The 12488-nt window shown below is 46.3% G+C and overlaps 1 non-coding gene across 1 annotated transcript; it reads left to right on the top strand.

Moving 5' to 3' along the window:
• The first annotated feature begins 2311 nt into the window (after nt 1-2311).
• LOC121458176 lies at nt 2312-2417 on the top strand. The gene has a single exon (XR_005975815.1). It is a non-coding gene; the product is annotated as a U6 spliceosomal RNA (small nuclear RNA).
• Nucleotides 2418-12488: the final 10071 nt, after the last annotated feature.

Here is a 12488-nt window from a genome sequence, read left to right as displayed (position 1 = left end):
TCATCCCCGCTTGGAGGGAAGCGTGAGGACTAAGAAAGAGATAGACAAGAGACAATTGATAGGAGGGCATCCAGGAAATACTGAGATTTGCCCTGCATTTATTTCTCTATATTGGGGCTCTATAAACCCCAATCCAAAGAGGAGGGGGAAGGAAAGAGGCTTCTTTACCAAGATACAAAAACAAAGTAATCAACCTTTCTTAATACCCCAAACATCAAGTAACCACACTCTAGGTCAAAACATCCTGTTAGTAGCTATGCATTGGGTCAAACCTTCTTTCATAGAACCTTGAAGGCTATGAAGCAAGAACAGGTCTGAATTCCCTGACCTTTAGTCAAGGTGGAAGGAATTTCACTTCTGTGGGCTCCCATACAAAGGGACTTTCTACATTAGTGCCCGCTGACTGTAACAGTGTGAAGGGGAAGGTGTCCTGTGCTCTGGGGGGCTATGCATGGTTGCCATCACTGCTTGCTCAGAAGGCAGGGGCTGCGCAGTCTCCAGCCACTTCTCTGTACTCAGGATGTTTTGTGGTCCAGCTGGACACATGAATAACAACACTTGTGAGACTGTCTGTAGAGTGTAAGTCCATCCTCACCGGCAACCTCAGACTCCAAGGACCAAAGCTTCAGGGAGTCTCTACTTTCCCTGTGCTTAGGTATGTCCTGAGGCATCCTCAAGGGATGAGGGTATAGCTTGGGCAGTCAGGTATTTCCTAGGTCTCTGTGGGAAAAGTCATGTTCCAGTGGCAGTCAGTGATGAAGGGAGGTTTTCAAAAGATGGCCGAATGTGTCTCCTGGTAACATGAAAAGTTTGTTCCTTCAGGCATGCTGATTGAATCTTAAGTAGCCATTCTGATTGGTTGATGCTAATTGCATGCAGAATTTAATTAGAAAATTAAGTGTGATGGTGTGCAGTGCCAGCCATGGACCTGGAGCCGTGGTGACACATGCCTTCATTTCACCACCTTGTTTATTATTTGCTAAATTACAAGTGAAAATCAATGCTCCAAGCCCGGGGTGGTGGTTAACATGATTTAAAGATGAAAGAGCTGTTAAAAAAAAAAAGCCCGAAGCCTGAAAAGTTCTCTGAGCCCCAAAATGCATCATCTGAAACCAAATTGTTTCCTAGCAGCTTCTAAAAAATTAAAAATCTGCTTTTGGTTTTTCACAATCTGCTTCTCCAAACTCAACAATAGAAGTGTGTGTACTGCTGTTTGTGTGTCTGCATGTGTGTGTGCTGTTTGTGTCTGCATGTGTGTGTGTGTGCATGTGTGTGTGCTGTTTGTGTGTCTGCATGTGTGTATGTGCTGTTTGTGTGTGTCTACGTGTGTATGTTTGCTGCTGTGTGTGTCTCCATGTGTGTGCTGTTTGTGTCTGCATGTGTGTGTGTGCTGTTTGTGTGTGTCTACGTGTGTATGTTTGCTGCTGTGTGTGTCTCCATGTGTGTGTGCTGTTTGTGTCTGCATGTGTGTGTGTGCTGTTTGTGTGTGTGTGTGTGCATGTGTGTGTGCTGTTTGTGTGTGGGTGCATGTGTGTGTGCTGTTTGTGTGTGGGTGCATGTGTGTGTGCTGTTTGTGTGTGTCTGCCTCTGTATGTGCTGCTGTTTATGTGTGTGTGCATGTGTGTGTGCTGTTTGTGTGCATGTATGCGCTGCTGTTTGTGCGAGTCTTCATGTATGTGTTGCTTTGTGGGGGGGGATATGGGCTCTGTGTGTGTGTGGTGTGTTGGTAATTGCGGGCACTGATTGAAGCCCTCTGTAAGCTCAATTTATCTGACTTAGCTGTGCTGTGTGTCAGATCTGTGGACAGATACCCTTCAGGGAGGGGACAGGAATGAAACAACGAAGGGACCTAAAGTAGAAAGGTAAAGCTTCTGGCATGTGTTTGAAATGCTTTCCGGGGAAATTCTGTTTTTAGGTCTTGCAAGTGGGATTTCTTGATTTAGTAATGTCAGGGTTAAGCCAATGGAAGCTGGAGAGCCAAGGTCAACTGTTCACAGCAGTTGACAGTGCTGAGCTCCCCCCCACCCCCCACCCCGGACTAGAGAAGTCTGCCCAGTGCTTTGGCTGCAGAATTTCACAGACCCTGTAGATAAGATGTCACGTTGTCAACATGGTCATGTTGGAACCAATCCCAGAGATGACAGTCTCCAGGTGTAGATGGTAAAGTGTCAGGACTGATAGACAATGTCTGCCTGAAACGGAGTGCCTCGTTCCACTGGATCTGATCAATACTTCAGAGCTGCTGTCACCGGCGAACACAGGTGTTTTTTCCTCCCCCTGAGACAGGGTTTCTCTGTACCGTGTCCTAGCTGTTCTCACTTGGCAGCACATATACTAAAATTGGAACAATACAGGGAAGATTACCGTGGCCCCTGAGCAAGAGTGAACAGTTTCAGTGAGTGCTGTTTGTACTAATTGATGGTCTCATTTATTTATTATTTAACAGCAAGTTACTGAGGCCTTTACAAATGTCAGGCGCTGTGCTGTGTGTCGGGAATTCATTAGGGAAAAAGGCAGGTGTGTCGCCTGGCGGTTGATGCTCAATAGAGAAACCAGGCAGGAAGTGAACAAGAAGAAAATAGTTTCCAGGTCCTTTTCGGCTGTGGTGGAGGCATGAGGAAGAGACAGCAAGACAGGGCTGTCAGAGTAAACCTCTGTCAGGAGAGGGCATGTAAGCAGTGTAAATGGGAGGAAGCTGGCAAGTGAGAGGTGGGAGTCTAATGAAATGTGTGTGTGTGTGTGTGTGTGTGTGTATCACATATGTGCAGGTACCTGCAGGAGTCAGAAAACAGTATTTAGATTCCCTAGAGATGGAGTTACAGGGGGTTGTGAGCTATGCAATGTTGGTGCTGGGATCTGAACCTTGGTCCTCTGGAAGAACAGCAAGTGCTTGTAACAGTTAAGCCACCTCCCCAGCCCTTTCTGTATTATTATAGTGCTTTTGTTTTGTAGTCCGTGTTAGATATATAGATATGTTCCTTATTCATGTTGTTATCTTCCGTGAAGTCTCTGTGAACACTAAGAGAGCAAGCACCAAACCGTTGCTCCTAGGGAAATACGGGCGAGGTTCCCAAAGCCTGTGGTCATCAGTCCATTAACACAGAACTTTAAAAATGTGTACAGTTCTATGTCAGACCTTTTCTTTACTATTTATTTCTTGGGTGAATATTTCCTGCATATTGAAACATTCCCTTCTAGAGGGAAGGAGGAGGCTCATATGATGTAGGAAGTGACCTTACGAGGCTCAAGAGGTTCATGAAACTTGCAAGCTTCACAAATTCCTGCCTCTCAAGCTGATAGAAGTCATGAATAACGGCTGGGAGAGGAGACTGCTGGGTGGAGCTGCCTGCAGGTTGGACAGGGACTTCCAGGGGTTCAACTTTTGTGAGCTCTCACCCAGGGTGGGGTAGACTTTTTGGTGATGAAGCTGGCTCTGAGTCCCCCATGGTAGTCCTTCACCCAGACTCCTGTAAATAACCCAATGGACCCATTAGTTCCCGAAGCCAGGCTGGGGCGGGGTCATCTGTGGCTGGCGCCCTGCCTGGGCTGGACAGGCGTTGGTTCACATCTCCCCAGCAGGAGTCACACAACAATACTGTAACCCCTCCTCTTACTACTGTAACCTCTACCTGTGCAAAAACTCAGCTGACACAGGCATTTTCCCTCCAAGGCCCTTAGGGCCCCCAGAGAGCAGCCCAGCACTTTTCCATTAGACAGTGAAATCTCACCCCAAAGTACGGCCCGCAAAAATCCATGACATTGAGTAAGCCTGAGAAGGATACTTGCTTACTGTGGGAGGGCTGAAGCTGGACATTGCCTTGTTCAACCTCGGCTTGGAAAATGCAGTGGGGAGACCCAAAGCTTTTGCTACTCTGTTCCCGTGAATCGCCATGAGAACAGCCGATGTACTGATTTGTCAAGAAAGTGAATTTGCAAATATGGGCCCTGTGGATGACAGGATGACAGGTTTGATGCAACTGTGGCTTGAGGACAGGGACAGGGACGTCAGTGACTCTCAGGAGAGAGACAGGTGAGATTATAGTGCACTGGATTCTGAGCCAGGAGCTGACCAGAGCATGGAGACCTACGCTGTACCCTGCTGGGACCACGGACAAGCCATTTCTACCCTGAGCCTTTCCGCTTCATGATGAGCAAAGGGGCATGGCTTAAACTACATCTAAGATCCTCTGCCCTCAATGCAATTTGTTCTCTTTTAGCCCAGGAACCGAGCTGGCGGTGTAGGAATTAGTGGTGCGTCCACACACTGATCTGAGGTACAAATAATTGCATTTTTCCCTCTGTGTCAGCAGCATGACACTGAGTGCTCTGACAAGATCCAGAGGCTTCACAGGGGAAGGATGCGCTTTATGCTTTGACTTGCAAAGAAAGGTCCTGAGTTAAAACTGTGCAAAGTGCTACATGACAAGCTGTAAAAACTTGCATCTTTGGAGCTTTTCCTAAGAGGAGGAGGATTTTTGTTGTTATGTTTTCTTTTTAAAAATAGTTTCAGGTTAGATATGAGCAGGATTGAGAACAGGTTGTTCTCACTGAGCAGGTGAAATGGCAAGAATAACCCAGGAAGGGTTTCAGAGGAAAATTAGCCCAGGGTAGAACTTTGCTGCCATATTTGATGTGAAGATTGGGAATACCTGGCACGTGGGTATAGTTAGTTTCTCTCTCTCTCTCTCTCTCTCTCTCTCTCTCTCTCTCTCTCACACACACACACACACACACACACAGAGAGAGAGAGAGAGAGAGAGAGAGAGAGAGAGAGAGAGAGAGAGAGGGAGAGAGAGAGAGAGAGGATGTGCATGTGATGTGGAGGCCAGAGGCCAACCTTGGGTACTGGTCCTCCCTTTCCTCCCTTTCTCCCTTGTTGGAGTCAGGGACTCTTTGAGGCTTGCTGCTCTGCAGGCTAGCTGGCCAGCTGGCTTCGGAGTCCGTCTCCATTCTCCCCATGGAGACACTGGGATTACAGATGTGCTGTTATTTGTACCTTTGCATGAGCTGGGGATTCCTACTCAGATCCTTACACCTGTGCAGCGGGAGCTCTATCCACTGATATTCTCCCCAACTTCTAGCCAAAAGCTTTAAGTTATAGCAGGAAACGACCCATTAAGTGTGCGTGGACTTAATTAGGATAACATGGACTAATTAAATAATTTAAGACACTACGCTGTAGGCCCTCCCTGGGTTCCCTCTTATCGTGACAAGAAGGCACCCAAAGTGTAGAGAGGAAGATGACTTTCCGAGTAGGCAGGGTAGAAGCCACTGACGGATATCCTGAAATTCACTTTCTACTGTGTTTCTAATGAGTGTGACCCAGTCACCCACGGGAAGGGGACGGGCATCCATCATGTCCTGGAATGCTTTGTTTTTTCCTCTCCAGTCAGAACCCAATTTGTCACTGCCAGATAAGAAGTGAAAAGGTCATCTTCTCACTTTGGAATTTCGGAATCATTTAATAGCTAATTTGTACTGCTAATTGCTACCTTTCTCCTCTGTAATTATTTTGAATCATTGTCCTCCTGCTACTATTAATGGGCAGGCAGAAGACAATAAAACACGGCTCTAAGCGTCAGTCCGCTAGCGTGGCAAATTGAGCCCCGCCGACACGGCAGACAAAAACTTGCTGTTTTGTTCAGTGTTTCTGGGTCTTTGGCAAAAAAACTCCATCATCGGACTATTATTTGCAATTTTCTATCTGGAACCACTTTTCACTGACATTTGTGCAGTGACCTTGTCTTTGGCCAAGTACCAGGGATAAGTTAAACGTGCTGCCCCTGCTCTTCTATATGCTCCTTGGTCCCCTCATATACAAGTTCACGATCCACAGTCCTTTGCAAACCTACTTGCCAGTCCTGTGGCCAGAAAGTACAGGAGAAATTGTGATTAAAATCTGAGAATTCACTAAGATGACGTCTTGAGATGATTTTTGATGTCATAATTCTGGGGTGAGGTTTCTGAGAAAGTAGTCAGGCGACTTTTAAGGCAGACTGATGAGGTTTTACAAGCTGACCTCAGGCAGTCAGTCACGATGATGAGCTGTGACAAATCCCAGGAGAGCTCTTGTTGGCCTTTACTTTTCTCCTAATAGTCAGACTGTATTATTTCCTTTAAACAGAGATCTTTTTTTTTTTTTTTGGTTATTAAGAGTTCCCTAAAAACTGGTGCTGGTGAGAAAACTCAGAGGCCAGCAAGAACGTCCTAGCACCCATATGGGGCAGCTCACAATGCCTGTAGCTCCAGCTCCAGGGGATCTGATGCCCTCTTATGCCTCAGTGGGCACCTTCACACATGTGCACACACACACAAACTACCCAACAACAACAACAGCAACAACAACTAATCAAAATGAGTACCCTATTTGTGAGTAGTTAACCCCAGGAAACTTAGCACGCTAAATCTTTGAATACCACCTTGCCAGGGCATCTAACTGTGAACAAAGTTCTTGTGGGGTCCCTGAAAGAGGGGACCTTTTAATGATTACATTTATCTATGTGTATATTTACATTGTTGAGTGTATGTGTTTGTATGTAAGTAAGGATGTGTGCACATGGCTTGCAGTGTATGCAATCTACCTTTGTCCTAACACTTGATAGGATTCCTTAGCACCTTTTGTTTTTATACTTTACATATTGTGCAGACTCACTGGTGTTATTGGACTGGATCGAGTTGGATGTTACTGGGAATATATGAGAGAGAGCTTTGACGGGTCTGCCTGGTAGATGTGCGGAGGTGCAGACATCATTAGGACGTGGCTGAAGGATTGATGTCGGACAGCCTCCTTATGGCGTGGGACAGGAGGAGCAGCACCAGAGAGCGTATTGTCTTTGATTGTTCTCCAGCTTTATTCATCACCATCTGTCAGCTGCGGCAGACATTGTGACACTGTGAGTGAGTACAAGGCTTGGAGTAATAAATGCAATGGCTGCCGTTCGTGAAGCCCCTGCCTCCAAGCTGTTGCTGGATCAGTTTTTCACAGCCGCTGTCATGATCCGCAACTCTGACGGAGACACCACGATGGCTCCTTCCTGTCAGAAGGTGGCTAGATTAGTCCCTCTTAACAAGGCAGTCAGCCAGGATGTGTGGCAGTTCCTGGACTGGGGTTCAAAGGGTTATTATTATTATTATTTTGTCTCCAAGAGCTCACATTCCTCACCAACTTACTGCTATTTCCAAGAGTTCTTTCTAGAAAGTTCCTAATGAAAGCTTGCGTTGTGGCTTAGGAAAGCCAAAACAAATTAAGAAGATCATGTCCATGGTGAAGTAGACCAGATGAAGCTCTTACAGAACATGTGGGAACATGTGCTGTGTGTGGTGTCGTCTGGGGACCGAACATGTTCAGTGTTTGATGCTGGCTGGAAGGCCTTTCTCCTGGTCCCTCACGGTTTGGGTTCTAGCCTACGTCATAGTGATGAGCTCTTTTCCTGGTCTCCTTGGGCATAATATCAGGGCTCCCATGGAAGCCAGGTTCCCTCTGCCAAAATGGAGAGGGGCTCAGTGGTTTCCCATTGCAGGGAACCTTAGTCTCCGCAGTTAGATACCTGTGCCAAAGCTCAGGGCCAGAGGTGACTCTCAGGTTTTGGCCCCCTAGTTCCCAGAATTGTGGAAATCTAAGGAGACCTTAGACTTTCCAGATCTGTAGTGGGCCTGAAGAGGCAGGAAAATTCCACTTTTCACTGGGTCCAATCCAGACCCACCCCCTCATTTTACACCAGCGGGAATGGAAGCCCGAGGGACAAGAGCAGACCCTTGCACAGTGCCACAGCTACATCTTCTCGCTCTAGTGTGCCCCTTCCTGTGTCTCAGAGTTACAGAAACGCCAGCTAAGAACTTTCAGGGATCCATCAGAACCCACTCAGGTCTTAGTGACATTTCCTTGGTCTGTCTGAGAGCTGAGGCTTTACAGTTAGCACCAGGAAAGAGGGGGCCCTCACTTCCTTTCACGTCTTCTTCGGGGGCACATACAGATGGCACCTCTCTCTCCAGAGCCAAGCACACTGTGAAGCACAATGAGATATCACAGAGTACAGCACGGAGAAACTCTAACGGGAGGTTTCTCTCTCCCGCCTGGTCCTGCAACTGCTTTTAAAATAACCGCTCAGAGGCTTAATATTAGTTACAAACTGTTGGCCTATTAGCTCAGCTTCTTATTGACTAGCTCTTGTAACTTAAGCCATTTCTATTTATCTATGTTTTGTCACGTTGCTCATGGCTTTACCTTTGTTTAAATATGTCTTCTCCTCCAGTGGTTGGCTGGCATCTCCCCTGACTCTGCCCTTCCGCTCCTTGTATCCCTGCCTGAATTTCCCACCCGACTCTATCCTGCCTTGCTACAGGCCAAATCAGCTATTTTATTAATCAGTGGGACTAAAATACATTCACAGCATACAAAAGGGTTATCCCATAGTAATTAACAAGAATTTGGATGGCCTCCTCTGCTTTTCCCCTCACTGTGTGTGTGTGGCTTCTCTCATTGCTATGACAAAATACCTGACCAAAAGCACCTTAAGGAGAGAAGGGCTTGTTTGGCTCACAGTTCCCAGAAGTGCAGGGGAAGGCACGGCAGCAGGAACAGGAGTGACTAGTCAGGTGATGCCCATAGTCAGAAAGTGTCTGTGACTGCTGTTGCTCAGCTATCTTTCTCTTTACTATCTTATTATCTGGCAGGTGGGTCTTCCCACTGCCATACCCCCAATCAGAGACATGCCCAGAGATTCGTCTCCAAGGCATTTCTGCATGCTGTCTAGCTGACAACTGATCCAAGCTGTCACAATGTGTGCTTCTTCATGTGCAGGTGTGCATGCATGTGGGTGCAGGGGAGGCCAGGCATGTGCTTGTGTGTGCAGGGGAGGCCAGGCATGTGCTTGTGTGTGCAGGTGTGTGTGTCTGTGTGTGCATGGGAGGCCAGGCATGTGCTTGTGTGTGCAGGGGAGGTCAGGCATATGCTTGTGTGTGCATGTGGAAGCCAGGCATGTGCTTGTGTGTGGAGGTGTGTGTGCCTGTGTGTGCAGGTGGAGGCCAGGCATGTGCTTATGTGTGCAGGTGTGTGTGCCTGTGTGTGCAGGTGGAGGCCAGACATGTGCTTGTGTGTGGAGGTGTGTGTGCCTGTGTGTGCAGGTGGAGGCCAGGCATGTGCTTATGTGTGCAGGTGTGTGTGCCTGTGTGTGCAGGTGGAGGCCAGGCATGTGTTTGTGTGTGGAGGTGTGTGTGCCTGTGTGTGCAGGTGGAGGCCAGGCATGTGCTTATGTGTGCAGGTGTGTGTGCCTGTGTGTGCAGGTGGAGGCCAGGCATGTATTTGTGTGTGGAGGTGTGTGTGCCTGTGTGTGCAGGTGGAGGCCAGGCATGTGCTTATGTGTGCAGGTGTGTGTGCCTGTGTGTGCAGGTGGAGGCCAGGCATGTGCTTGTGTGTGCAGGAGGTGGCCAGGCATGTGCATGTGTGTGCAGGAGGTGGCCAGGCATGTGCATGTGTATGCAGGTGTATGTGCGTGTGTATGCAGGTGTGTGTGCGTGTGTATGCAGGTGTGTTTGTGTGTGTATGCAGGTGTGTGTGCGTGTGTAAGCAGGTGTGTGTGCGTGTGTATGCAGGTGTGTGTGCGTGTGTATGCAGGTGTAGGCCATGCATATGCATGAGTGTGCAGGTGGAGGCCTGGGGTCAATGCCAGGTCCTCAATCACTCCACATCTTATCTTTTGAGTCAGACTCTCTCTCTCTCTCCATCTCTCTCTCTCTCTCTCTGTCTGTCTCTCTCTCTGAACCTGGAGCTCACTGTGTCAGCTAGACTGTCCGAAGAAGCCCTGAGGAGTCCCCTTCTTCTGCTGCCCAGGCCTGGGCTTCCAGGTATGTTCAGCTGCTGCTGGCCTTTACACGGGTGCCGGAGATGGAACTGGGCTCCTCGTGTGCACAGCGAGCCCTTTACTGACAGAGCCGTTCCCCCCAACCCGGGCCCTCTTTTAAAGTTACTTCAGTGTCATTTAGAGCCATTTTGGCCAGTGGCTCTCTAAGCAGCCTAACAGCTATTTTACCAGGCAAATGAAACTCTTTGAAAAAGAAGGAAAAACCACCTTAGAATTAAACTAGTTGAATGTAGATGCTTTTTAGGAAAGATGACATTCGCTGAATAGTGATATGCATCTGACGAGTAGGTTTTACACTGTTAATGAGGTGGGTCAAAAGGGCTATTTTAAAAAGGCTATTTTAGAATTAGTTTTGAATATGATGTGCATATTTTGGAGGTAAAAGAGTTTTATTTTGATGAAAAATTGAAATATGAAGGGGTTCAGAAGAAACACAGATAACCTTGAGGTCCCAGTGTGGGATAACTGTAACGGTGGGTGACAGAAAGGTAAATGAATTTGAAATAAAAATAATGAATTTTTTTTTGCTACCTGCTCAAAGAGAGCAGGGACCCAGATGCTCCACATGGCAGTGTGAACTGTGGGATTTTGTTATAACAGATTTGCAGAAATGGGATTTAAAATTAGATTTCATATATTAAAATTTAAGGGCCCTGGTTAAAGAACGGTTCTAACTTCAATTACTTGGGCCTTGAGAGTCCACTGTGGCGACTATTGGAAGGCTATTTCAGTAGGCGTCCTCTAGTCCCTTCATGTGCCTGGCTCTGTCACCTGAGCATCTTCTTCCTTTCCTTGAAAATATTGCCTGGCTCACAGATTCTCCCAGGGTCCCCAAAGCCTGGTTTCCTTGGTCACCGAGTCTGGCATTTTGTATGAGTTGGTTGAGGCAAAGGAACGTCCTGCCTGCCCGAGGAGAGATGGGGCACATCTGGGATTAGTGTTTCCAATTAAATGGAGTGTTCTCTTCTCCGAGCTTCTTTCTTCCAGGAACATGTGTGCTATGGAACATCACTGTTTCTCCTGCTGATCTAGTTTCCTTATAAGATTGAAGCTTTTACAAAAAATAAACAAAAACCCCAAAGCCCAAAATCAAACAACTAACTAAACAAATAAACAAACAAACAACCCTGGACAAATAGTGGTAGTTTTTTTATTAAAAAATAAAAATGTCTCCTGTAAATAATTTAGGGACTGTAGAGGTATATACTAAAAAGGTAAAACATAGGCTGCGTGTAGCTAATGATGGAGCAAGTGTTAAGTGTGCAGGAAAGGTTCGGCCATGCCCCGGAAACAGCAAACAAGCCAGCTGTGGTGCCCCACCCCAGCTCTCCTCTTTGTGTGACATTTGGATGTATGGTCATCCAAGAGCCTGTACTTCTGTGTTTAATATCACCTACTTGGCATAATCATGGTGCCATATAATATATGCAGCTTAGAAAGGTGCTTTTTAAAAACTTAACAATGTCTTATGAACATATTCTGTTAGCATTGCTGTCCTTTAATGCCTTAGTTAGATTTCCTTGTTTAGATTTTTCATAGTTATTAAATCAATATCTTATCAGTGGGGATTTAGATTTTCCCAGGTTTTTTTTTTGTGTGTGTGTATACACATGTGTGGATGCACATGCATTTGTGTGTGGATATGGAGTTCAGAGGATAACCTCAGACGCTGTGTATCAGGCCACAGGCTAGGCTAGCTGGCCAGCAAGCTCCAGGATCTATCATTCCTGCCTCCCCAGTGCTGGGCTGACAGATTCCTTCTACCGAGGTTGGCTTTCATTTTAACATGATTTCTGGGGACCACACTCAGGTCCTCATGCTTGCAAGGAAAACATTTTCTGACTGAGCCATCCGCACGGCCTCTGTTTTCATTGTCCTTCATTATTAGATAGAAGACTGCAGCGTAACCTTCTCTCTGCATCCTTCCACTTTCGGAAGACAAGCTCTACAAAGAGTGGTGTCTGAGAGATGAATGCGCAGTCTGTAAAACCTCTCACGCCTCCTGCTCACCCACCTCTACCCAGTTTTCAGTCTTTATTGAGAAGCATGGGAACTCACTAAGCAAATTTGCATTTCCTTGATTTAGATTTTTATTGCATTTATCTTCGCTCTTTGCTGGAAGTCCCTCTCTGTGCATGCTGAGATTTCCCGTTGACCTATTTATTGCAAGTCTCTTCTTCCTTGGGTCAGGAGAAGGTTTGGTGCATAGAAGAAGGATTTCACACATCTGTTGATTGCTGAGTGGGCTAGCTTTCCTGAATTCTGCTCAGTTTTTTCTGTTGATGAGTATTTTGCCTTTTTGTTATTGTTTTTGACGAGCTTTTTATAAATAATGATTTTCTATAGAGCATACACTTTTTTTTAACCAGTTTGCTTTTCATGGTACATCTTTGAAGATTTTAGCTTTTGCATACAGAAATAGTTATTTTTTAAAAACAAGGTTAATGATATTAACATTTTCTTCAGTTTTATCTTTCTTGATTAGCTTAGAAGAGAATTTCTCTTTTAGGAGTAAAAAAAACCTGTCACCTCAATTTTTTTCTAATTACCTGTAATGGTTTATTTGGAAAACATTAAATTATTCATCTCTGTGAATGTGTCTCAGAGAGAGAAAGGGGCTTACCTGGA

The sequence above is a fragment of the Microtus oregoni genome, unplaced genomic scaffold, assembly GCF_018167655.1.
Source record: "Microtus oregoni isolate MIOR12 unplaced genomic scaffold, Mior012 000016F_ref0000370, whole genome shotgun sequence".
Classification (NCBI taxonomy): Eukaryota; Metazoa; Chordata; class Mammalia; order Rodentia; family Cricetidae; genus Microtus; species Microtus oregoni.
This window is presented reverse-complemented; position numbering and strand designations above follow the sequence as displayed.